This window comes from Ovis aries, chromosome 2 (assembly GCF_016772045.2).
Source record: "Ovis aries strain OAR_USU_Benz2616 breed Rambouillet chromosome 2, ARS-UI_Ramb_v3.0, whole genome shotgun sequence".
In the NCBI taxonomy this organism is placed as follows: Eukaryota; Metazoa; Chordata; class Mammalia; order Artiodactyla; family Bovidae; genus Ovis; species Ovis aries.
In genome coordinates this window covers 189,785,567-189,810,159 of record NC_056055.1, presented here as the reverse complement: position 1 = coordinate 189,810,159, position 24,593 = coordinate 189,785,567, and the positions used below count along the sequence as shown (strand labels likewise).

At 38.7% G+C, this 24,593-nt stretch overlaps 1 protein-coding gene across 1 annotated transcript in view; it reads right to left on the bottom strand.

Annotated features, from left to right (window-relative positions):
* CNTNAP5 (contactin associated protein family member 5) overlaps positions 1-24,593 on the bottom strand; it is a 1,086,429-nt gene that overhangs the window by 802,749 nt on the left and 259,087 nt on the right. The gene's annotated exons all lie outside the window — the stretch shown is intronic.

Below are 24,593 nucleotides of genomic sequence, written 5' to 3'. Positions count from 1 at the left end.
TAAGAGAACATTTACAGAACTGGAGATGTATGTGTTGAAGGGACATGGTGGGGATTTCAGGAAAATTCCAAGTGATGGTGTTACTAATAATAAGAAACAGATGATTCCTGACAGATCCAAAACAGCACACAGGAGCCTCTTGTTAAATGCTTCCTGACAGTGTTACTAAGAGTGTAAAGTCTTAAAGATGGAAAAGCATTATGAGGCACAGCAAGTCATGGCTCTGTTGAACCCATGGCTGTCTTGTGCTAGGAGCTGTGGCAAAATTGGAGAGGTTATTAAAGAAGCTGATGTGCACAGTCCATACCTCAGTAGAGAAACTCAGAAATTCATGTGTGAAATCATAGCAGAATTCTCAAATTCATACACGAAGTAGTTTCCTATGGCTGCCACATAAATTAGGTAAACTAGGCCAGAAGTTGAAAATCAAGGTGTAAGCAGGGCCATACTCTCTCTGAAACCTCTAGTGAAGATTCCTTCCTCATCTCTTCCTAGCTTCTGATAGCTCCTGGCCATCTGTAGTGTTCCCTAGCTTGTAGCTGCATTCCTTCAGCCTCTGCCTCCATCTTTACATGATCTTCGTCGTGTTTCTTGGTGTCCTCTCCTCCATTTAGAAGAATGCCAGTCATTGGATTTAGAGTTCTCCCCAATTCCATGATGATTTGCCTCAAGGTCCTTAACTGCCTACATTCACAAAGACCTTATTTCCACAAGAGACCACATTCTGAGGTTCCATGTGGACATGAATTTAGTGGGGAAACTATTCAACCCTCTATAAGTCTGTGCAAGTTTAAAAGTGTCTAAAATGTAGTTTAAGGAATATGTACCATCAGTAAAACAAACTGCAAAACAAGCTTGGACTTTTGGAAATCAGTCAAAAGTAAGTATTTCAACTGACTCATTTTGTCTGGCTAGCCAGACCATTTTGAATTGAATAAATGATGTGTTTCTATTATCCAGTATTGCCCAGAATAGATACTGATAAATGATTCCTGAGATTGTAAGCCTTTACCAGGACATCTGTCATAAGAGTCCATCCTCCACCAAGGCCCCAGCTTTGATTTTGAAACTACGGTCAAATGATTTTCCTAGGAGTTGATTTAATCTGCTCAGAGTTAAATTCCAAGCCCTCCAGGTGGCTTACCTTTTCAGACCCACTTATATTTTCTGTCATGTTACTTAGTAACCTGTGTCTACCTACAAGAATGGCAGACATTTCATCCATCCTGGGAGGAAGTTGAGTTGCATTACTCCCAATAAGTGAAACACTTAACTGTTCAGAGCAACAAAGGTTCTCCTCTTACCAGCAGATACCTAGCACGTTATATCCTTTGGAGTTGACAAACGCCACTGGCCTAGAAAACATACTGGGAATATGAACAGGGATACTTTGAAGTAAATATCATTTTATACCTGAGGAAAGAAAGGTGCCTTTGGGTATTCTGACAAAGTATTGGTCAGGGTTCAAATTTGCTTCCAGTAACAACACAAGGGTTGCTAATTTGGCGACTGTTTGCTTATCAGGGACATTGGAATCTGGACAGATTTGATAGCTCAGTGAATTCTTGCATCACTCTGATGGAGGTTTATTAAACTTTGCTAGAAGTGAACTTCAAGGCTCAGAGAGATAAATGCTGTTCAGTTCAGTCGCTCAGTCATGTCTGACTCTTTGCAACCCCATGAACTGCAGCACACCAGGCCTCCCTGTCTATCACCAACTCCCAGAGCTTACTCAAAATCATGTTCATTGAGTCTGTGATGCCATCCAACCATCTAATCCTCTGTCATCCCCTTCTCTTCCTGCCCTCAATCTTTCCCAGCATCAGAGTCTTTTCAAATGAGTCAGCTCTTCGCATCAGGTGGCCAAAGTATTGAAATTTCAGCTTCAGCATCAGTCCTTCCAGTGTACACCCAGGACTGATTTCCTTTAGGATGTACTGGTTGGATCTCCTTGCAGTCCAAGAGACTCTCAAGATTCTTCTCCAACACCACAGTTCAAAAGCATCAATTCTTCAGCACTCAGCTTTCTTTATAGTGTAACCCTTAATCCATACACGACTACTGGAAAAACCATAGCTTTGACTAGACATATCTCTGTTGGCAAAGTAAGGGGTGACACTATTTTTAAATAGCAAAGACCCAAACTCAGCTTTGCCTAAATCCAAGGTTCATGTTCTAAATCTATTCAAAAAGAAGTATTTTATTAAATACTTTTAAATGAAAAGATATTCAAGTGAAATAATATAATCCTGATACAGTTTGAATCAAAAATCCTCCTTTCCCATCACCTTCTTATCTAAATCCATGGAGTACAACCCCAGGGTGCTGACAGCACTATATCTAGTGTTAGATAAACAAAAGTACTTGCAAGTGGAAAACAATTCACAGTCCACTTGCCTTATTATTATTACTCAGTCTCCCAAAAGTCTGATAAGTAGTGTCCAATTAGTTCCAAAATGCATTCACTTATTTTCTTTGGCTCTTTTTTCCTGTTTTGAACAAGTAAACCACCCAAGTCATAGAATGACAGAAAAACACACTCAATAAAACCTTAATATGTTCCTTCATCAGGGTCATCCTGAGTAGAAAAAGCAAAGGATCATGCCAGTCTCAAAGAATGGTGATAGCTACTTTTTAAAGGAAAGCAGCTGGCACATCTCTATGCCAGCAGGAGGTGAGTGTTTTTGCTGATTAGGGATGAGTCCTGTAATGGGAAGGACATGTACTTTGGACTCAGATGGTGCCTTTTAAAATCTCAGTCCTTCTATTCATTTGGAGTAGGGTTCGTGATTAACTCCATGAATCCTATTGTCCCATCTTTAAGTGGAAATGACCTCTTTTCTGCAGAGTTTATAAAAGCAGTCAGCACAAATGGGGCTCATAGTAGACATCCAATACATGTTGCTAGTACCAGTGTTCCTAGTATGCCTAAAAGGTAGATACAGGAAAAATGATATCTATATCTATACCTGTCTATGTATTTGCTGAAAAAGACTCTTGAGGGTCTCTGGGACAGCAAGGAGATCAAACCAGTCAATCCTTAAGGAAATCAACCCTGAATATTCATTGGAAGGACTGATACTGAATCTGAAACTCCAATAATTTGGCCACCTGAGGTGAAGAGCTAACTCATTGAAAAAGCCCCCGATGCTGGGAAAGATTGAAGGCAGGAGAAGGGGAAAACAGAGGATGAAATGGTTGAATGCCATCACCGACACAATGGACATGAGTTTGAGCAAATTCCAGGAGATGGTGAAGTACAGGGAAGCTTGTCATGCTGCAGTCCATGGGATCACAAAGAGTTGGACATGATTTAGTGACTGAAAAACAATAAATCTGTAATCATATCAAACAGTGCTTCTTATTCAAAGGTAATCTCTACCATAAAATGTTAGAGTCTTGCTGGGTCATTATGTCTTGAACGTAATATGTTGTCTGAATAAGGCTTTGGCAATGAGCAACAGAGCTGGAGAAGGAAATGGCAACCCACTCCAGTGTTCCTGCATGGAGAATCCCAGGGACAGTGGAGCCTGATGGGCTACTGTGTATGGGGTTGCAAAAAGTTGAACATGACTGAAGTGACCTAGCTGCAGAAGTAACAGAGCTTTACAAAACTATCAGAATGTATACATATTACTATGGGCTTCTCAAGTGGTACTAGAGGTAAAGAACCCACCTACCAATGCAGGAAACATAAAAGATAAGGGTTTGATCCCTGTTTTGGGAAGATCCTTTGGAGGAGCGCATGGCAACCCACTTGAGTATTCTTGCCTGGAAAATCCCATGGACGAGGAGCCTTGTGGGCTACCCCATTCATATGGTCGCAAAGAGTCAGATACGACTGAAGCAACTTAATACACACACGCATATATTACTGTTGTGATATATAATTCTAATATCAAGGTTTTAATACAAAATAAATGGAGTAATAATCTTCTAACTCTTTTAATTTCTGTCAGAAATGTAAAAAAGAAATTTTGAAAGATCAGGATTTACAATTAAAGAAATCTCAGGATGAAACATGTTAAGATTTAAAGATAAATGCATGAATATACATATGTATATACACCATATATATTAATTTAAATGTATTTAAAGATAGTGTCAGTGTCAATCGCTCAGTCGTGCCTGACTCTTTGTGACCCCATGAACTGCAGCCCACCAAGCTTTGCTGTACATGAGATTTTTCGGGCCAAGGATACTGGAGTGGGTTGCCATTTCCTTCTCCAGGGGATCTTCCCAACCCAGGATTGAACCCGGGTCTCCTGAACTGCAGGCAAATTCTTTACTGACTGAGCTACATACACAAATCTATAAGTATAGTCATATAATTTAAATTTATAAATATATGTTCATTATCTTTAAATAGTAATATGTATACATATGTATGTGTACATGTGTATATACCTAACAAACACACACACACATATATATGTGCATATATATCCACAATTTGCCACCTCTAGCTTAAATAATAGGGTAACATTCTAACAATAGCAGACTTTTCATTCATATCTTTACCTTTCAATAAAGATAGTCTGTAAGATTTCAAGTTTCTAGAAAAAAAGATTTACAAAGTTGTCTTATTGATTTTGCAAATATCTCAAAAAGTTCCTGCAACTAGACAGTTATTTTTAAAACCTCTCTACCATGTTACAAGAAGGAGGATTTTGCATTTTCTATTATGTGTATTTGACTTATTATACAAAACTGACAAAGCCATTTATTGAGTTGTCATTTAGCTGTTTTAGGAATTATTCACTCATTGGCAGTCCATGTCAGAAAGAGAAGTCCAGCACATAATGCAGAATTAGGAAAGGTACATATAAAGGAAATATTAACAACAGATTAGGAGAAGGCAATGGCAACCCACTCCAGTACTCTTGCCTGGAAAATCCCATGGATGGAGGAGCCTGGTGGGCTGTCGTCTATGGGGTCGCACAGAGTCGAACACAACTGAAGCTACTTAGCAGCAACAACAGATTAGGATCCCCACCAAAGAAGGAGACACTGGACTCCAGGCCATGCTGGGCAGCTGCCTCTCTCTCCTAGGGGTGCGTCAGAGATAAGGTAACATGGACTCAGCCGAGCAGAGCAATTTTTCCTCACCGTGAGCCCCCTGGAATGCATCTGCTGAAGCCACATGCACCAGTGATGGCAGCCATGGTGTTTCTGAACAGGAGCACCAGAGGACAACTGGCTTGATGAAATGGGGACCAAAGGATAGATCCTCAGGCAAAGTGTGGCTAACAAGCGCAAGATCTTCCCCAAATATTTCGTTATTAACCATATATACAGAGTCCTTTAGGTGCCCTTCCCAAACTATGGCTTGGTACATACATATTCTTTCTTAAATTCTCACATACTCAAAGCACTCATATAAACACAGTGTCTGAAACACAACATCTACAGATTTATGCACCAGGTAGGGGAGGTTAGGAGGGATACCAGGATATAGAAATTTTAGGCAGAAAGTCACCCCCACTCAGAAATAGACCCACAGACGTAGAAAGCAAGCTCATGGTTACGAAAGGGGAGATGGGGGTTAGGGATAGATTAGGAAGTCAGAATTAACATATACGCACTACTATATATAAAATAATCAACAAATACCCCCTGTACAGCACAGGGAACCCTACTCAATATTTCTTAATAACCTATAAGGGAGGAAAATACAAAAATGCATATATATATATATATATATACATATATATATATATACAGAATATATCTGAATCACTTTGCTGCATACCTGAAACTAACACAGCATTGTACATCAACTATATTTCAATACAAAATAAATAAAACAAAAGAGTGGATTTTGTCATGGATACCTACTCTACTCAGGACTCTTCGTTTTCTCACCTATACTTAGAGACTTTCATATCCACAGATGTTATCACACACAGGCAGGTGAGCTGATCAGAATATGGCACTAACTTGTCCAGGCTTATCTTCTTAGCCTTCCTCTGTTCCTTCTACTTTGTTTCAGAGTCCTTTAATGGGATTCTGGCCCTCAGATATTGCACTGGGTCACAAATAGGGACAGATAGGACACAATGATGAATGAACAGCTGCCAGATCAAAAGAGCTAATGTGAAAAAAATTCATAGCACTTGTTTTATTGACAAGTCAGAAACTTCATGCTCTCATCTCTATGCCCATCTACACATACCCTTTCACTATGTACCTTTCCATGTATTTATCTTACCTTTGATTAAGGATATCTACATTCTTAATCTTGAAGTCTCCTTAATTTATTCTATGCAGAATGCACCTAAAAGATGCTTAATATCCTCAATTACAATCAGATAAGACAGGAAGCTAGAGGCCCATGATTCTCTGGTACAGATTTTTTTTTTTGACTGCTATTTGCAACTATATTTCCCTCCCACACAACAAAGCACCTGTGATGTTCAGGTCAAAATAATTTCAGCCCAGTTTTTCTGAGTCCCTCTCTCTCCTTCCAGTACTTAAACAAAACAGAAAAGCACTGTTCCCTTTTTCTATGGACTTGAGATTTCATTTCCAAGTAATTCTGGAGTCCTTAAATTAGACAATTATTGTCAAGGTTAATGTCTAGACAAATTTAGTGCTATCAATCAGCTTATCTCTGCAATTCAGAGAGCCACCACAAGAGCAGTGGTGCCACTGGTTACAAGACTGTGGGGAGGATACCCTCCACCAAGAACAATAGCAATTGGTTAGATTGGAAACACAAAATCAACTCCTGCAGTGCTCTCCTTTTATTAACATTGAAGTAACAACAATATTTAACAGGAATAGAAACTAGTGGTTTCTATGTTATGCTTTTCCCCTTAGTATCAACCACTGTCATTAAAATAACAAACTTAATGAAGCTTACCTTCCTTTGGACTTTAAAAAAAAAACACTTGAGAGACTCTTAGCCTCCTTGAGGTCCCCACTGGCCTGGAATCTTTCCATCTGGCTAGAGCCAAGCAGGCACTTGGGGCTTCAGACTTTGGACTAGAGTCCTTTTCTTGAGGCATCAGTAACTCCCCTAGGCTCCTTTCTAGCTCTTCTTTCTGTGAACAGAACTCTCAGCTAATGGTCTTTAAGGAGCCTAGGTGGATAACTATCTTTGCCAGTAATCACAAGGAGATCGCACCTTCTTCATTAGGTACTCAGTTTATTAAAAAAAAAAAATCTGGCATATTAAAACTTGCTTCCATTTTAGATGTAAAACTCAAAAGAAAGAAACCTGAGAGATAAGGTCCTCTGGGTATTGCCACTAGGTATTGCACTTGTACCTACATTTACTAGGGATAACAATTTTATCTTTATTTGCTTTTTTTCAAACTTGAAAATTTTTATTTTGTATTGGGGTATGGCAGGTTAACAATGTCATGATAGTTTCAGGTTCACTTGATTTTTTAAGATAAGCAGTTTTTACTGAAGTATAGTTGATTTATTTTGTAAGACTGTATTACTTTCAGGTGTACAGCATGGTGACTCAGGATTTTTACAGGTTATACTCCATTGCAACTTATTACAAGGTAATGGGCATAATTCCCTGTGCTGTACAATATATCCTTGTTTATCTATTTTCTTTTTTTTTCTGTTCTTTTTTTTAAAATTGAAATTTAGTTGATATACAATATTGTGTTAGTTTCAGGTATAGAGCAAAGTGATTGTAAACCTTATAGGCATTCATCCATTTATAGTTTACACACTAGTTCTCAAAGTGAGATCCCCTTATCAGCTGTGCCAGTATCACCTTTATAACTTCAGGTTATAAATGGAAATTTTAAGCTCCACCTCAGATCTATTGGATCAGAAGCTCCCCAAGAATGGCCCAACAACCTGTGTCTTAATAAGCTTATGGGGCATTCTGATACACATTCATTTTTGAGAATCTCTCCTTTACAGATATAGTGCACTCATTATATCCACTTAACAGAGGAGGAAACTGAGCTTCCTAGGGTTTTAGCTATTTATCAAAGTCACAGGATCTCTAGGTATAGACTTAAAACCTGAGATAATCTATGTAAAAAGGAAAGAAAAAAAATCATGGTAGTTGAATACTAAATAAATAGAGGATAGTTGAGTTATTTTTTATAGTTATTATACCTAGCTAGCATAATTTATTTACATAAGAAAATTTAAATCTTTGCTACATGTTAAAGCTGAGATACTAACTCTAATTTCTTCTAAGGAGGGTAGGTCCAAAACTGAACTGGTTTATAAATATTGGAAATACAATTATAAGTCAAGTTCCCTGTGAACCACTAAGTACCTTAGTGATAAGATTAATCTAAAATCAGTAGATTTAGAAGAATTAATTTTAAGCAGATCATCCTCCTTGCTTTGATATAAGCTGCCGGATCCTTTCCCATTACAAATGCAACCGGTTTGTAGAGACTGCAAACATCTGCTCTCCCCTAGAAAGTGTCTGTGTGAGTATTAATCCCGAAGACTACATGTTGACTGTCTGTCCATGTGTGTGTTTAAATGCCACATGTGTAAATGTGCGAAAAGTATTTACTCCTGAAAGAGGGAAGACCTCATGTTGGGAAGTTCTCTGAAACATTTCAGCAGTTCTAACATTAAGAAGGGAAAACATATGGGCATCCGTGAGAAACTTTCAAGGGCTAAGTGTGGAGCCAGAGGGTTGGAGGGAAGCCTGCTGGTTTGAGGTAAAGACCAGCTGTTGCTTCCACAGTGTTGACTGGCCAGTTGTTCTCACTCCCCTTTTCTGCACAATTTTATCTGGTGATAGAGAATCGAAGGTCAACAAAAATGCTTAGCATAGAATCAGGATTATTCAAGGGAAACATATATTAAACTTTGAAGAATTTTACTTGTCTGATCTAAACTGGATCCATAGTGATTCTCAGGGCTTACTGCCATGTATTTCTCCAAGGCAGAGCATAAACCAAGGAGTCTGAGCAGAGAAATGTAGAAAAATGGATGTAAAGTGTCTGAAAGTTTCTAGATATATGCCTGCCATGGATGGAGACAATGATCCCTCCAAGGAGGCTGACTAGCATTTTCAAGGTCATAAAAGTAACCATAAAGTAATGATAAAACTGGAATCTGACCCTAATCAAAAGCCTCTACATTTCCCTTGACCTGGTGCATGGTGATACCTTGCTTTTGCATTAATGGTCTCCATTAAAATAGGGGCAAGATTCTGAGCATGCCAAGCTCTTAAAAGAGTTATTAACAATGTCCAGCTAGGAAATGAGCAGCTATATTAAAAGCTTAGGTGTTTATGTGTGTAAGGGAGAATAAAAGAAAGAACTATTAACGAAATCTTGAAAAATGTTTTAATAGCATTTTCTGATGGTCTTTGTGATTTAACAAAAAAATCTCAAAACAAAATGATGAACACAGAATGACTTAGTTGCTTTGATCTATAGCTAGAGAAGATACAGTAATCTGCTGGTGCTGCTACTGCTAAGTTGCTTCAGTCTGTGCGGCCCCATGGACTGCAGCCCAACAGGCTCCACTGTCCGTGGGATTTTCCAGGCAAGAGCACTGGAGTAGGGTGCCATTGCCTTCTCCACAGTAATACTAATAGGCTACAAATCTTGACTGGCTAGATTTGTCTCCCTCTCCAGGTTTACCTTGTACAAATGACCAGGTAAATCTTGTACCTAATCTTATTAATTTGGGTGTTTTCAAAATTTGTATTTTTCCTTTAAGCTGTTTCTTGTAGTTTCCTTCCTTTAAGTTGTTTCTCCTAAACCAAGAAGGACCCTGTGAGGCCTTCCTGAGGACAGACCCTCATATTTCTCCCTCTTGTTTGTAGAAAATCATTAGCCTCTGATGCCTTCCTCAAGTTCCAAAGAGCAAATTTAATCAGATAAGTGAGACTATGCAGAGACAAAGAAAAGCCATCAAGTTAGACAAAATAATAATAGTTTAGCCATAAAACAAAGTCAAGGACTTTTAGTTCCTCCTCAAGGGCTGTAGATAATTTTCTGAACCATAATCTTGTGTTGTTTTGCAGGTACTGAAACCTCCACCAAATGGAAGAAGTTAACTACGTGCTGACCAGCAGCCTGTAGATTCCAGATGGACTGCAACCAGAACACTGATGATTGACATTCCTGAAACATGACACTCTATTGTCACCATCAACCAATCAGAGAATTGTGTATAAGCTGATTGATCACTCATTTGTCACACTGTCCTTAAAAAGCCCATCTGCAAAAGTCACTGGGGACTTCAGGTCTTTTGTCTATGAGCTGCCTATTTTCCTTGCTTGGATGCCTGCAATAAATACTGTACTTTCCTCCATCACAACCCAGTGTCAGTAGATTGACTTTGCTCCAAGTCAAGCAAAAGGACCCTAGTTCAGTTAGGTAACACTCCTACTATGAATGTTCTTCTCTTCCCACAATTTCCTTTTTCTACCTTCCTAGCTTTATGTAATTTTTATTAGGCATACCACATTTTGTAGTTTCCAGGAAGCCAAAGTAACTTAAACCTGGTCCCTTCTCTTTCAACTCATCCAAGTTCCTCCCACCCATATACTATTAAGCACACCTTGACAGCTTAGTGCATCTGAACTACCATCTGTGCTACTTATACACATAGGCTGGGTTGCAGCATGTCCTTAATAGTTTAATCCATGGGAAGGATTAATTACATCTTCAAGCTCCTTGTTATGCCTAATACACAGCATGATATATAGTGTCTAATAAGAGTTTAAAAGATATATGTTGACGATAATGAGATTCTCACTCTCAAATTATTTTCTGAAATTGGTAAGCTTGAAATACTACTTCAGACAGTGATCAATACTCAGGATGTTTTAGGGCCAAATTGGCAGAACAAATGTGTATAAATCATGAAGATCAGAGAGCCTCTCCCACAGAGTTTAGAGGGCACTCAAGGGTGAAATTGGGGAACAGATGATCCAAATGTATAGTCCATTGTTTCAACTGACCTTTATGTGAGAGAGGTGGTAAACAGCATATGCAAACCCTTTCATAAAAGACAGACTCCAGAAAGCTACAGAAAATCACAGAACATCATATCATCCAGGTCAAAGGATTCAATCATGAAAGACTAGAGGGCTAATGTATTTGGGAAGTGGCACATGATTTTAGAAGAGAAAGCTCTAAACCTGATATTGATAAAATGCAGTATATTCAGATAATGTACTTCAGAGACGTGGTAAGAGAAGAAGAATCCTGATTAACTTGTACAAGATCAGTCAGCAGCAATATGGATGAGGTGGTTCAAAAGAAAGACTTGTGAAAACCAGCAAGGTCTACTGTATAGCAGAGTGAACAATACTCAATATCCTGTGGTACCCCAGAATGGAAAATAATACTAAAAAAAAAAAAGAATGCGGGGACTTCCCTGGGGATCCGGTAGTTAAGAATCCACCCTGCAATGCAGGAGATGTGGGATCAGTCCCCAGTCAGTGAACTAAGATCCCCCATGCTGGAGCAAATATGACCTCAAGCCACAGTTAGAGAGATCATGCACCACAATGGAAGATCCTGTGTGCTGTAGGTAAGATCTGACACATTCAAATAAATAAATAAACTATTTAAATAAAGAGGGTATATACACATATAACAATCACTCTACTGTACGGCAGAAGTTGACAGAACATTGTAAATCAACTATACTTCAATAAAATTAAAGAAGCAAGATTAAACAATAAACTAAAAAATAAAAATAGAGGACTTTATATCAAAACACATGCATTGGTGGCCATCTTTGAAATTTTAGAGTGATAAATAGCAGAATATAAAGGAACATATAAGTGCATATAAAAGGGAATGTATGTAGGAACACTTGCATGTTGTATGTAGGAGACATAAGTGGATTCATGCTTAAATAAATCATGAGTCAATTGTATTTGAATGAATCAGGGTTTGAACACTGACACACAAGGGACTAAGGACTGAAAATGCACTCTTTTCACATACTAGTAAGGTAATGCTCAAAATCCTTCAAGCTAGGCTTCAACAGTGCATGGCTGAGAACTTACAGTCGTACACACTGAATTTAGAAAGGCAGAGGAACCAAACTTCAAATTACCAACATCCACTGGATCATAAAGAAGGCAAGGGGATTTCAGAAAAACACATCTCCTTCTGCTTCATTGACTACACTAAAGCCTTTGACTGTGTGGATCACAACAAACTGGAAAATTTTTAAAGAGATGGGAATACCAGACCACCATAACTGCCTCCTGAGAAACCTGGATGCAGATCAAGAAGCAACAATTAGAACTGTACATAGAATAACTGACTAGTTCAAAATTGGGAAAGGGGTATATCAAGGCTATATATTGTCACCCTGCTTACTTAACTTACATGCAGAGTACATCATGAGAAATGCCAGGCTGGATGAATCACAAGCTAGAATCAAGATTGCCTTGGAGCAATACCAATAACCTCAGATATGCCATGACACCACCCTAATGGAAGAAAGCACAGAGGAACTAATGAGCCTCTCAATGAAGGTGGAAGAGGAGAGTTAAAAAGCCAGCTTAAAACTCAACATTCAAAAAACAAAGACCATGGCATTTTGTCCTATCATTTCATGGTAAATAGATGGGGAAACAATGGAAAGAGTGACATACTTTATTTTTGGGAGCTCCAAAATCACAGCAGATGGTGACTGAAGCCATGAAATTAAAAGACACTTGCTCCTTGGAAGAAAAGCTATGACAAATATAGACTGTATTAAAAAGCAGAGATATCACTTTTCCCACAAAAGTCCATATAGTCAAGCTATGATTTTTCCAATAGTCATATCCAGATGTGAGAGTTGGACCATGAAGAAGGCTGAGCACTGAAGAATTGATGCTTTCAAACTGTGGTATTGGAGAGGACTCTTGGGAATCCCTTGGACAGTAAGGAGATCAAACCATATTTGGAATGTGCTAAGATTCTAAACCTAAATCTAGGGGTGGTCCTAAGATAGCAGAGGAATAGAATGGGGAGACCACTTTCTCCCCCACAAATTCATTGAAAGAACATTTGAATGCTGACCAAATTCCACAAAACAACTTCTGAACACTGGCAGAGGACATCAGGCACCCAGAAAGGCAGCCCATTGTCTTCAAAAGGAGGTAGGACAAAATATAAAAGATAAAAAGAGAGACAAAAGAGTTAGGGATGGAGATCTGTCCCAGGAAGGGAGTCTTAAAAGATGAGAAGTTTCCAAACACCAAGAAACCCTCTCACTAGCGGTTCTTTGGGGAGTTTCAGAATCTCAGAGGGTAACATAACTGGGAGGAAAAATAAATAAATAAACCCCACAGATTACATGCCTAACGGCAACTTCAAGCACAGAAGTAGCCCAGACACACGCATCCGCCACCAGCAAGCTTGGGCTGAACAGGAAAGCCCAAGCTGCACTGCTTAGGATAAGGACAGAGCCTGAATGCCCTGAGGGCAATCTGAGGAAGCTAATATGAGATAGCAACTCAAACTGTGGGACAGCCAGAGAGAGAGAGGAAAAAAAAAAGAGAGAGAGAAAACTATCCTACAAAAAGCCCTAACCTAAGGCACTGCTGGCCCACTCACAGAACAAAGGACTGAGGGAATACCAAAGGAGAGCTAGCCGGCTGTGGACTGGCCCATACCCCGGTGGAGGCAGGGAAGCAGACCTGAGGCAGCCAGAGCAGGAAAAGGCGCATCCTCTACCAAACTGAGAGCAGGCTCCCAGTTGCTAACCAAGACTTCCTGGTATTCTGGATGGTTGACATCCACTGGGAGGGTCACAGCCAGAGATCAGCTCCCCAGAAGAGACACAGAGCACACTTGAGGCAGCGTGTCCACTGCACACCCAGGAAACCAAGCAGCTGGGATGGGGGAGGTGATAAGACAACCCCCCCCCCCCGCCCCCCAAAGAGTGCCTGGCTGCTCAGACCTGGGAAGGGCACAAAACGCAGGCCCAACTGAGTCTGCACCTTTGCGGAGTACCCAAGAACCTGAACCTGAGCGGCTTAGACCTGAGAAGTGCACGCAACCCAGGGCCCACTTCAGACAATTCCCCTGCAGGGCAACCTGGAGCCTGAGCAGTGTAGACCGGGAAAGCACGCATGCCGTGAATAGGGGCAAACCCAGTGTGGCTGGGACACTGCGAGTACTCCACACACACACCAGTGATATTTGTTTGCAGTGTTCCTCCCTCCCCACAGCACAACTGAACAAGTAAACCTAAATAAGTGACCATCTTTGCCCCCTGTGTCAGGGCAGAAATTAGACATTGAAGAGACCTGCAACAGAAGAAGCCAAAAATAAACAGAGGGAACCACTTTGGAAGTGATAGGTGCAACAGATTAAAACCCTGTAGTTAGCACCAACTACATTGGAAGGGGCCTATAGATCTTGAGAAGTATAAGCTGGAACAAGGAACTATCTGAAACTGAAGTGACCCTACACTGACCTCAACACCTCCAGAGAAATACTCAGATATATTTTTACTATTATCATTTTTAAATTAAAAAAATTATTTTTAAGTGCTCTATTAATCCTTTAATTTTCATTTTTATAACCTATTACCTTGAAAAAAAAGACCTTATTTTAAAATCAAACTTCATATATATATTTTATAATTTTTGTGATTTTTTAAAATATTATATTTTTGAGAGTCTAACCTCTACCCTAGATTTTTAATCTTTAATTTTTGGTATTTGTTATCAATTTTGTACCTTTAAGAATCCAATCTTCATTACCCATTTTTACTTAAGAGTATGATTACTGGCTTGATTACTCTCTCCCCCTTTTGACTCTCCTTTTTTCTCCCCCAGGTCACCTTTATCTCCTCTCTCCCTCTTCTCTTCTCTACCCAACTCTGAATCTCTTCGTGTGTTCTGGGCTGTGGAGAACACTTAGGAAACTGATTACTGCCTAGATCTGTCTCTCTCCTTTTGATTCCCCTTTTCTCCTCCTGGTCACCTCTATCTCCTTCCTCCCTCTTCTCTTCTCTATGTAACTCTCTGAACCTCTCTGAGGGTTCCACCCTTTGGAGAGCACATAGGGAACTGATTACTGGCTAGATTGCTCTCTCCCCTTTTGATTCCCCCTCTTCTTCTCCTGGTCACCTTTATCTCCCTCCTCCCTTTTCTCATCTCCATGTAACTCTGTGAACCTCTCTGAGTGTCCCTCACTGTGGAGAATCTTTTCACCATTAACCTAGATGTTTTATCATAGGTGCTGTATGGATGGAGAAGTCTTGAGGCTACTGTAAGAATAAGACTGAAAACCAGAGGCAGGAGGCTTAAGCCTAAAACCTGAGAACACCAGAGAACTCCTGACTCCAGAGAACATTAATTGATAAGAGCTCATCCAAAAGCCTCCATATCTACACTGAAACCAAGCACCATCCAAGAGCCAACAAGTTCCAGAGCAAGACACACCATACAAATTCTCCAGCAACGCAGGAACATAGCCCTGAGCTTCTTTATATAGGCTGCCCAAAGTCACACCAACCCCATAAATATCTCAAAACTCACTACTGGACACTTCATTGCACTCCAGAGAGGAGAAATCCAGCTCCACCCACCAGAACACTGATGCAAGATGCCCTAACAAAGAAACCTTGAAAAGCCACTCATCCAACCCTACCCACAGGGAGGAACCTCCACAATAAAGAGGAACCACAAATTGCCAGAATACAGAAAGGCCACCCTAAACACAGCAATCTAGACAAGATGAAAAGGCAGAGAAATACTCAGCAGGTAAAGGAACATGGTAAATGCCCACCAAACCAAACTTAAGAGGAGGAGATAGAGAGTCTACCTGAAAAAGAATTCTGAATAATGATAGTAAAAATAATCCAAAATCTTGAAAACAAAATGTAGTTACAGATAAATAGCCTGGAAATAAGGATTGAGAAGATGCAAGAAATGTTTAACAAGGACCTAGAAGAAATTTTTTAAAAAGTTAATTAATAATGAATAATGCAATAAATGAGATAAAAAAAAAAAAACCAACACGCTGGAGGGGACCAACAGTAGAATAACTGAAGTAGATAAAGGTTAAGTAAGGTAGAAGATAGAATGGTAGAAATAAATGAAGCAGAGAGGAAAAAAGAAAAAGAAATTTAAAGAAATAAGGCCAACCTCAGGGACACCTGGGACAATGTTAAACACCCCAACATTAGAATCAGAGGAGTCCCAGAAGAAGAAGACAAAAAGAAAGGCCATGAGAAAATACTTGAGGAGATAATAGTTGAAAACTTCCCTAAAATGGGGAAGGAAATAGTCACCCAAGTCCAAGAAACCCAGAGTCCCAAACAGGATAAACCCAAGGTGAAACACCACAAGACACTTATTAATCAAATTAACAAAGATCAAACACAAAGAACAAATATTAAAAGCAGCAAGGGAAAAACAACAAATAACACACAAAGGGATTCCCATAAGGATAGCAGCTGATCTTTCAATAGAAACTCTTAGGCCAGAAGGGAATGGCAGAACATACTTAAAGTGATGAAAGAAAAAAAACCTACAAGCCAGATAACTGTACCCAGCAAGGATCTCATTCAGATATGAAGGAGAAATCAAAAGCTTTACAGACAGGCAAAAGCTGAGAGAATTCAGCACCACCAAATCAGTTTTTCAACAAATGCTAAAGGATCTTCTCTAGACAGGAAACGCAGAAAGGGTGTATAAACTCAAACCCAAAACAACAAAGTAAATGGCAAAAGGATCATATTTATCAATAATTACCTTAAATGTAAATAGGTTGAATGCACCAACCAAAAGACAAAGACTGGCTGAATGGATACAAAAACAAGACCCCTATAATATGCTGTCTACAAGAGACCCACCTCAAAACAAGGGACACATACAGACTGAAAGTGAAGGGCTGCAAAAAGATATTTCACGCAAAAGGAGACCGAAAGAAAGCAGGAATAGCAATACTCATACCAGATAAAATAGACTTTAAAATAAAGGCTGTGAAAAGAGACAAAGAAGAACACTACATAATGATCAAAAGATCAATCCAAGAAGAAGATATAATAATTATAAATATATATGCACCCAATGAAGGAGCACTGTAATATGTAAGGATAATTCTAACAAGTATGAAAGGGGAAATTAATAATAACACAATAATAGTGGGAGACCTTAATACCCCACTCACACCTATGGATAGATCAACTAAACAGAAAATTAACAAGGAAACACTAACTTTAAATTACTCAATGGATCAGTTACACCTAATTGATATCTATAGGACATTTCACCCCCAAACAATGAATTTCACCTTTTTCTCAAGCACACATGGAACCTTCTCCAGGATAGATCACATCCTGGGTCATAAATCTAGCCTTGGTAAATTTAAAAAAAAATTTGAAATCATTCCAAGCATCTTTTCTGATCACAATGCAGTAAGATTAGATGCTTTTGAACTGTGGTGTTGGAAAAGACTCTTGAGAGTCCCTTGGATTGCAAGGAAATCCAATCAGTCCATTCTGAAGGAGATCAACCCTGGGATTTCTTTGGAAGGTATGATGCTAAAGCTGAAACTCCAGTACTTTGGCCACCTCATGCAAAGAGTTGACTCATTGGAAAAGACTCTGATGCTGGGAGGGGTTGGGGTCAGGAGGAGAAGGGGACAACAGAGGATGAGATGGCTGGATGGCATCACTGACTCGATGGATGTGAGTCTGAGTGAACTCGGGAGTTGGTGATGGACAGGGAGGCCTGGCGTGCTGCAATTCATGGGGTCGCAAAGAGTCGGACACGACTGAGCGACTGCACTGAACTGAACTGAACAGGAAGAAAAAACTATTAAAAATTTCAACATATGGAGGCTAAACAACATGCCTTGAATAACGAACAAATCACAGAAAAAAAATGCATAGAAATGAATCAAAATTAAAACACAACAACCCCAAACCTATGGGACACTGTAAAAGCACTGCTAAGGAGAAGGTTCATAGCAATACAGGCTTACCTAAAGAAACAAGAAAAAAGTCAACTAAATAACCTAACTCTGCACCTAAAGCAACTAGAAAAGGAAGGAGTGAAGAATCCCATGGTTAGGAGAAGGAAAGAAATCTTAAAAATTAGGGCAGAAATAAATGCAAAAGAAGCAAAAGAGACCATAGCAAAAATCAAGAAAGCCAAAAGCTGGTTCTTTGAGAAGATAAATAAAAGTGACAAACCATTAACCCTTCTCATCAAGAAACAAATGGAGAAGAATCAAACCAACAAAATTAGAAATGAAAATGGAGAAATCACAACAGACAACACAGAAATACAAAGGATCATAAGAGACTACTATCAGCAACTATATGCCAAAAAAAAAAAAATGGATAACTTGAAAGAAATGGACAAATTCTTAGAAAAGAATAACTTTCCCAAACTGAACCAGGAAGAAATAGAAAATCTTAACAGACCCATCAAAAGCATGGAAATAGAGACTGTAATCAGAAATCTTCCAGCAAACAAAAGCCCAGGACCAGATGGCTTCACAGCTGAATTCTACCAAAAATTTAGAGAATAGTTAACACCTATCTTACTCAAACTCTTCCAGAAAATTGCAGAGGAAGGTAAGTCTCCAAATTCATTCTATGAGGCCACCATCACCCTAATACCAAAACCAGACAAAGATGCCACAAAAAAAGAAAACCATAAGCCAATATCACTGATGAACATAGATGCAAAAAACATTAGCAAAATTCTAGCAAACAGAATCCAATCGCATATAAAAAGATCATACATCATGCCCAAGTGGGCTTTATCCAAGGGATGCAAAGATTCTTTAATATTCACAAATTAATCAATGTAATACACTACATTAACAGTTTGAAAGATAAAAATGATATGATTATCTCAATGAGTTCAGTTCAGTTCAGTCACGCAGTCGTGTCTGACTTTGTGACCCTATGAATCACAGCACACCAGGCCTCCCAGTCCATCACCAACTCCTGGAGTTTATTCAAACTCATGTCCATCGAGTCGGTGATGCCATCCAGCCATCTCATCCTCTGTTGTCCCCTTCTCCTCCTGACCTCAATCCCTCCCAGCATCAGGGTCTTTTCCAATGAATCAACTCTTCACATGAGGTGACCAAAGTATTGGAGTTTCAGCTATAGCATCAGTCCCTCCAATGAACACTCAGGACTGATCTCCTTTAGGATGGACTGGTTGGATCTCCTGGCAGTCCAATGATACATAACCATTGGAAAAACCATTTCCTTGACTAGATGGACCATTGTTGGCAAAGTAATGTCTCTGCTTTTTAATATGCTACCTAGATTGGTCATAATAGATGCAGAGAAAGCCTTTGACAAAATTCAACATCCATTTATGATAAAACCCCTCCAGAAAGCAGGAATAGAAAGAACATACCTCAACATAATAAAAGCTATATATGACAAGCCCACAGCAAACATTATCCTCAATGGTGAAAAATTGAAAGCATTATCCCTAAAGTCAGGAACAAGACAAGGGTGCCCACTCTCACCACTACTATTCAACATAGTTTTGGAAGTTTTGGCCACAGCAATAAGAGCAGAAAAAGAAATAAAATAATCCAGATTGGAAAAGAAGTAAAACTCTCACTGTTTGCAGATGACATGATCCTCTACATAGAAAACCCTAAAGACTCCACCAGAAAATTACTAGAGCTAATCAATGACTATAGTAAAGTTGCAGGATATAAAATTAACACAGAGAAATCCCTTACATTCCTAGACACCAACAATGAGAAAACAGAAAGAGAAATTAAGGAAACAATTCCATTCACGTCTGCAACGAAAAGAATAAAATAATTAAGAATACATCTACCTAAAGAAACAAAAGACCTATATATAGAAAACTATAAAACACTGGTGAAAGAAATCAAAGAGGACACAAATAGATGGAGAAATATACCATATTTATGGATTGGAAGAATTAATATAGTGAAAATAAGTATACTACCCAAAGCAATCTATAGATTCATTACAATCCCTATCAAGCTACCAACGGTATTTTCACAGAACTAGAACAAATAATTTCACAATTTGTATGGAAATACAAAAAACCTTGAAGAGGCAAAGCAATCTTGAGAAAGAAGAATGGAACTAGAGGAATCAACCTTCCTGACTTCATGCTATACTACAAAGCCACAGTCATCAAGACAGTATGGTACTGGCACAAAGACAGAAACATAGATCAATGGAACAAAATAGAAAGCCCAGAGATAAATCCATGCACCTATGGACACCTTATCTTTGACAAAGGAGGCAAGAACATACAATGGAGAAAAGACAATCTCTTTACCAAGTGGTGCTGGGTAAACTGATCAACCACTTGTGAAAGAATGAAACTAGATCACTTTCTAACACCATACACAAAAATAAACTCAAAATGGATTAAAGATCTAAACGTAAGGCCAGAAACTATAAAACCCCTAGAGGAAAACATAGGCAAAACACTCTCCGATATAAATCACAGCAGGATCCTCTATGAACCACCTCCCAGAGTAATGGAAATAGAAGCAAAAATAAACAAATGGGACCTAATTAAACTTAAAAGCTTTTGCACAACGAAAGAAACTATAAGCAAGGTGAAAAGACAGCCTTCAGAATGGGAGAAAATAATAGCAAACAAAGCAACTGACAAAGAATTAATCTCAAAAATATACAAGGAACTCCTGTAGTTCAATTCCAGAAAAATAAATGACCAAATCAAAATATAGGCCAAAGAACTAAACAGACATTTCCCCAAAGGAGAAATACAGATGGCTAACAAACACATGGAAAAATGCTCAACATCACTCATTATCAAAGAAATGCAAAGCAAAACCACAATGATGTACCATCTCAGCTGGTCAGAATGGCTACTATCCAAAAATCTACAAACAAATGCTAGAGAGGGTGTGGAGAAAAGGGAACCCTCTTAACACTGTTGATGGGAATGCAAACTAGTACAGCCACTATGGAGAACAGTGTGGTGATTCCTTAAAAAACTGGAAATAGAACTGCCATATGCCAATTTCACTGCTGCGGATACATACCAAGGAAACCAGAACTGAAAGAGACACATGCACCCCAGTGTTCATCGCAGCACTGTTTACAATAGCCAGGACATGGAAGCAACCTAGATGTCCATCAGCATATGAATGGATAAGAAAGCAGTGGTACATATACACAATGGAATATTACTAAGCCATTAAAAATAATACATTTGAATCAGTTCTAATGATGTGGGTGAAACTGGAGCCTATTATACAGAGTGAAGTAAGCCAGAAAGAAAAACACCAATACAGTATACTAACACATATATATGGAATTTAGAAAGATGATAACAATAACCCTATATGCAAGACAGCAAAAGAGACAGAGATGTATCAAATAGTGTTTTGGACTCTGTGGGAGAAGGCGAGGGTGGGATAAACTGAGAGAATAGCATTGAAACATGTATATTATCATATGTGAAACAGATTGCCAGTCCAGGTTCGATGCATGAGACAGGGTGCTTGGGGCTGGTGCACTTGGATGACCCAGAGGGATGGGATGGGGAGGGAGGTGGGAGGGGTGGTTCAGGATGGGGAACACATGTACACCTATGGCTGATTCATGTCAATGTATGGCAAAACCCACTACAATATTGTAAAGTAATTGGCCTCCAATTAAAATAAATAAATTTAAAAAAAGAAATTTTCAAAATACAGAAAAATACAAAAAATTTTATAAAGAAAAAAGTTTGAATCTAAAAGTGATTCTAAATCACTGCAGATAGTGAATACAGCCATGAAATTAAAGGACGCTTGCTTCTTGGAAGGAAAGTTATGACCAATCTAGACAGCACATTATAAAGCAGAGACATTACTTTTTCAACAAAAGTCCATCAAGTCAAGGCTATCGTTTTTCCAGTAGTCATATATGGATGTCAGAGTTGGACTGTAAAGAAACCTGAGCGCCAAAGAATTGATGCTTTTGAACTGTAGATCTTGAGAGTCCCTTGAACTGCAAGGAGATACAACCAGTCCATCCTAAAGGAGATCAGTCCTGGGTGTTCACTGGAGGGACTGATGTTGAAGCTGAAACTCCAATACTTTCACCACCTGATGCAAAGAGCTGACTTATTGGAAAAGACCCTGATGCTGGGAAAGATTGAAGGCAGGAGGTGAAGGGGACGAAGGAGGATGAGATGGTTGGATGGTATCACCGACTGGATGGACATGAGTTTGGTCTCTGGGAGCTGGTGATGGACAGGGAGGCCTGGTGTGCTGCAGTCCATGGGTTCACAAAGAGTTGGACAGGACTGAGAGACTGAAGTGAACTGAACTGAAATGGAGACTCTAAAAGTCTTGATAAGCTTGTCCCTGAGACACTTTAACATCTGATTATTTATTGAAGTGGGGACTCTGGCTTACTCATAAATCATAGTACATCATTAAGCAGCTGCTCAGTGGCCTTATTCCTGAACATTCCATTTAGTGCCAGATGAGAAATTCCAGAAATTAGATTTTTTAGAGCATGCATATTTACTGCTGTATGTTGCACAAGTGTATTTCCAGGATTTTTGTTCTGAAATAAACTTTGCAAAATAAAATAAGCCTCTTGAGTACTAGTAAATTGGTATTCCATCCGAGGGGTTCAATGCTATAGTTTTATTGCTTAGTAAATCAACTTTAAATAAACATTACAAACTCCATTCTCATTTGAAAATTGAAGATCTTCAAAAGACTTGTGAAAGTCTCATTCAAGAGATTTTCTACTTCTGTGATACAGCATTCTCAATCAAGTCGATACTTTGTATTGATGTTGTGGGGTACTGACTTTTTTCTGAAAAGTTAAATCATTTAAATAATTTTTTTAAAACTTGCTTGTTTGGCTATTGCTTTCATCTTGTTTATCAGGATTAACTCTGGTGAATCTATAGTCTAATTTTCAATTTAAAATGAAAAAAGAAAAACCCTCAAGGTAACTTATTTATTCAATAATACGATCTGATGGAAATATCAATGAATAGTAGGCACAAGTCAGATCTTACATATACTCATGAAATGTTTGGTAAAATACTCTGAGTCTCTGTTTGATGGCCTTCTATAAGGCCTATATACAGTTTCAGAGAATTTGAGCACTATTTAAAATGTGCAAAAAAACACAGTTAGATGGCATTAGTGCTTTCTCAGTTTTATATTTTAAAAGTAGCACATGAAATAGACAATAGAGTTTACCATTCTTCTTTTGCAGTGGATCTGAAAAAGGTTAAGGTGAGAAAAGTAAATCAGTTTTGTGAAAATTAGAAAAAAATCGAGTGTTGTAAAGAAGTAATAGAAAGTACAGTTGGGCAATAGAGTATATTTAGGACCCAAACTTAGTTTTGCAGTCTGGCATCACCAAAGTCTGGTTATGTGAACTTGGATGGGTCTCTGTGGGCCTCATGCCTCTTGTTTACAGAGATGTTCATACTGAATTTCCAGAATTTATAACATCTTTGTATGTATACAGAATGACATTTGCTTACAAATGATGTGCAATTTTTGTTCAGTAGCTGTTAGCATCCTCAATAGTGATACAAGTGGGCATGCATTTCTTTTTCAACATTTGAGCCTTGTTACTGTGCATGGCTCATCATGATGTCCCTGCCCACTGTGACTGGAGCGGTGATGATCCCTTCACAGATCTTTTCCCCTCCTGGTAATTTGCATCTGACAATTTGGTCCTGAAGCTGCCACCTCTCCCAAATGCCCTGAAGGCATTGTAAGTGTCTTTGGGGAGGCCTTAGCTAGAATTTACCACTGTGCTACATACAATGGTTTCCTGCCTCTTCTCCTCTGCCCACCTAGCATCTTTTGCCTCCTTCCAAAGATCAAGGCTATTTTGAGGCTGAGGTAAGGGACAGGAACAGTCTCCTTCCCTCCAATTCTGAAAGTCCTGGTAATTCCGCAGTTCTTACAATAACCATCCAAAAAAATAGTTCATGTTACATCTCCAATAACAATTGTCATGGAGGCTGACCTATAAGACAGACCCCTGCCTTTAAGGGACTTGGGATTTTGTGGAAGTAAGCCCAGAGAAACTGTTCATCCTTGAACTACGTCCTGATCCATATAATAAGCTGAAAGCAATTTATTTTATTCTAAAGAAAATGAAGCTCAGGATTTTAAAAATATTTAAACAAAAGACCTCAAAACTTCAATTCAATCTGAGAAACAACCAGTTCTGATTGAAAATGCCAAAGAAAATAAATAACCTCATGTCTATCTATCCCTCTCAAGTCAACATAAAACCTTAAAATTGCTCTTCAAAATGGGAAGGGTATTTATTTCTCTTTTCAAACTAAAAACAAAATTTAAAAAAACCTGTAAAATTTATGAGGCCTTCAAAGTTGAAAAAAATATACTAGTCTCCAAAAGAGACTATTTGTAAAATGAAAACAAATCCATGTTCTGTATAAATGTTGCCACGTAATATGACAAACAACTCAAAATAAAGATGACTACTGTAATATCCTCCAGAATCAGTCTGCCATAACTAATCTTAATCCACAGTTTACCTTTATTTCAATTAAGAATAGTGATGAGTGGGCAATTAACAAATAATAGTGAATATAAAATAGATTTTTTTTCCAAAAGAATGAAAGCAATATAGAAAAATGCACGTGCAAACATCAATTTGAAAGTATAATTGGGATTGAT